Source organism: Arachis duranensis, chromosome 7 (assembly GCF_000817695.3).
Source record: "Arachis duranensis cultivar V14167 chromosome 7, aradu.V14167.gnm2.J7QH, whole genome shotgun sequence".
Taxonomy (NCBI): Eukaryota; Viridiplantae; Streptophyta; class Magnoliopsida; order Fabales; family Fabaceae; genus Arachis; species Arachis duranensis.
Window position 1 is genome coordinate 67548816 of NC_029778.3, and position 3990 is coordinate 67552805.

A 3990-nucleotide genomic window follows, 5' to 3' on the forward strand; every position below is an offset into this window, starting at 1 on the left:
TCTTATCTCTAAGCTTTACTTTCTCACTTGAATATGGTTTAATTGAAAATGATGGTCAACTTAGAGCTCTTTGTGGAGTCAAAAGTATAAGAGAGTTGTGTAGTGGTTGAAAACATCATTCTAAGCTCATGACGGTTGTAAGCTCAAAATTCAAGAGCAATGGTTGGTGTGAAACCAAATGGCATGGGTCTAGGAAGTTGTTTGGAGGTTTCTTTGAGAATTCCAAGGCCATACCACCCGGATGGAATAATGACGATCAATCTAAGGATGGGTGTCAAAATAAAGTGTGGGATCCCGGATCGCACAATGAAAATCAAATTTGGGAGCTCATGGTTTGTGGAGAACTCCATCAAAGCTTGAAGATATTGAAATTGAAGAATGGAGCTTATTGGAGATTCAAGCATTGGTGGAAGTTCCAAGATGAGTACAAGCACAAGCCACCTTGAGAAGAGCTCCCCATAAGTCCAACTTAAGGACAATAAATAAAAGTGCTAGGTGGGAGACACCCCACCATGGTAAACTCTTTCCATACTCTTTTAGTTTTGTTAATAAGTGACTTAGAGTTGCCATTGTAGGTAGATTCTCATTTTCATTTTTTATCTTTTGTAAATATTGGTAGAATTAGTTTAATTTCTTGTTTTTATTGTTTTATTGAGTTTAGTTAGTAGTATAGTATGTTGAATAAGGTTTTAGGGTGTTTTGGTAGTTGTTTGAAGGATTGAAAGGCTTGGATTGGTGCAAGAACTTAGAGAAATTTTGAAAAACAGAACACCATCCACGCGTGCGCGCACCTAACGCGTACGCGCACCTGAGCATTTTTTGACCATCCACGCAGACGCGCACTGTACGCGCACGCGTGGATGCAAAATTTCACCTCCAGCCAAAAAACCCGAGAGTTAGGCCTGCACTGTGCGAACATTGGGCCTAAGGCACAAGTCTATGCACGCGTGCGCGCACCTGGCGCGTACGCGCACATGACCTTAAAAACGCAATGCACGCGCACGCACACTGTGCGCGCGCGCGTCGATTGCACGATCCACACTCCTGGTACTTTTACCCGAGAGTTGTGCCAGACTTGGGCCGACATTATGCCTCCGGCCTAACTCGATGCACGCGTGCGCACACCTGGCGCGTACGCGTCCTTCAACCAATATGCACATCGACGCGTAAGCACGCATGACGCGCACGCGTCGGTAAAAAAAAAAAGAGTTTTTTTTCTCATCTTCCATTTTCTTTTGTTCACTGCATTCGCACCCTTCCATTTTCTTTTGCTTATCACATTCGCATACTTCTACTCTTCCCATTTTCATTTAGTTTTTGTAGCATGTTTTTGTCTTTTTTTAGTCATTTTAATAATGGTGTTGCATCTTCCTACTTAATTGTTGAGGATTCATTGCATTACTTTGGTGCTTCTTGACTTGTTTGATATTGTTGGGTGATGAAACTTTTAAATCAATGCTTCATCTTGTATGACTCTTGTGTCTTTGTGCATTGATATGCCCTCATATTGTCTTTCATGACCCACTTCTTCTCATTTGAACTTGATGCTCAATACACTCTTCATGCTTTAACTTTACTCTTGCATCGAGCTTAATGACATGCCTTAGCTTACATTGTTTTCTCACTCACATGCTTAGCTACCATGTAGTAGAGAACCATACCTTTATTTGGCATTAGCCCCGCCTATGTTCTATTTGCTTTGATATCTTTGTTATAGGCTTAACTTTCTTTCTTTTTCTTTCCTTTTAGGTTGGCCACCAAGAAGGGGGAAAGGAAAAGTTTTTAAATGGGGCAACAAACAAGTCATCCGCACAACCTTTTGAAGGAGCTCATCAATTCTAGCAACCCATCCACCTTGCTCTTCTTTGCTTGCACCGAGGACGGTGCAATCTTCAAGTGTGGGGAGGTCGTCGACCGATCTCCATGGGTAACAATTTTCTTTTTCAACACCAATGTTAGTTAGTTATTGCATAGCATGATAGGTTGCATGTTAGTTAGAATTTGTACATATTTTTACCACTTCATACCGTTTTAGGGCAACCTACCAATTTGAAAATTTTTTGTTGAACTTGCTTGAAAGAATGTATTTTGGAACATGGTTCTTGAGCTAAGAACACAAGCAAGTGAGATTTGAGCCTAATGATGTGGTTACATCTTATAACCACTTATTTTCCTTCTTGTGTGCATTATTCTCTTTCTATGATTGTAATCCTTGATTTGCTTGATTCTATATGTCCATTTATTTCTTGTATTTATGCATTTATATGATTGAGGCCATTACTTCATTAGCCCACTTACCCAAATAGCCAACCTTTTATCTTCCTTTGTTAGCCAAATTTGAGCCTACGATTAACCCACTTGTTCTTAATTTTAGCACATTACAAGCTTAAAGCGGAAAAAAATAAATGTCCTTATTTGGATCTTTGATTAGCTTAGGCTAGAGTGTGTGAGTATCATTCAAGTGTGGGAATCTTGGGACATTGGGTGAATAGAAGGGTAGTTTTGTATTATTATTGGAAATATTGGGAATTGGGTACATACTCATGTATTGATCAAATGTAAAACCTTATGCATTAAGGTTCTTGTATATAGAAAGAAAGAAAAAAATGATAAAAACAAAAGAAAAAGAAAAGAAAAAAATAATATGGAAAAGGAAAAGAAAAAAAATAGAAAAAGAAAGAAAAAAGAAGAAAAAGAAAGAAATAAAAAGGGGACAAAATGCCCCAAAACAAAGTGAAGCTCAATAAAGATCAATGCATAAGTGTTGTGAAATGGAAAGAAATTGCATGAGTATGTGAAAAAGTGAGAAATGGGTAGTTAGGTTAGCTTCGAAATTGTATAGGATGTCATAGGTTAGGTGGAAAGTTTAAGCTTATCAAAGATTAAAATTTCAAGCTCACTTGACCAAATATGCATCCTACCTTAACCCTAGCCCCATTACAACCTAAAAAAAAGACCTCATGATAATTGTATGCGTGCATTGAATAATTGTTAATTGTTAGATGAAAAACAAATTTTGGAAAGCATGATTAGGGGAGAATTGAGAGAATCAACCCCAAACACTGAGCGGCTAGAGTGCAAACACTCCCGGTGAGGGTTCGATGCTCAATTCCTTGATTCCCGGCTTTCATGAGCGTTCTTCTTGCAAGTCCATGTGAACTTCATATTTATACTTCAATTGGTAGGATTCATGAATCGTTATATGATCTTAAGCCCTACTTGTGCATATATGTCTTGGAGAATGATTTATTTTTAACCAAGTAGGTAGAATCATTTTGCATTTAGTTGCATGCATATAGTTTCTTTGCTTTGAATAAGTGTCATATCCCTTATCTCATTCTTTGTTTAGCATGAGGACATGCTAAGGTTTAAGTGTGGGGAGGTTGACAAACCCCAATTTGACGGTTTATCTTGTATTGAACTTAGGGGATTTTTTCACCTTTTTCCCACATTTACTCAATGAAATAGCATGGTTTTGTATATTCTCCTTTAATTGTGCTTAAGAGTGAAAACATGCTTTTTAGGTCTTAAAATGAATAAATTCAATTTACCTTGATTCCATTAGATGCCTTGATATGTTTGTTAAGTGATTTAAGGTTTAGGAGGCAAAGATTGGATCAAGAGAATGAAGAAAGAAGCATGAAAAGTTGGAGAACTCATGAAGAAATGAAAGAACCGGAAAGTTGTCAAGCCGACCTCTTCGCACTTAAACGACCATAACTTGAGCTACAGAGGTCCAAATGATGCGATTCCAGTTGGGTTAGAAAGCTAACATCCGGGGCTTCGAAACGATATAAGATTTGCCATAGTTGCTACAAGTATGGTGGCGCGCACGCGCATAGTACGCGCACGCGCCGTTGCTGCCACCTAGTCCACTTGAAGCAAAACGTGACCAGCGATTTTAGAAACCTTGTGGGCCCAATCCAACTCATTTCTGATGCTATTTAACCCAAAGAGTGAAGAGGGAAACACATGTTAGTTACCATTAGT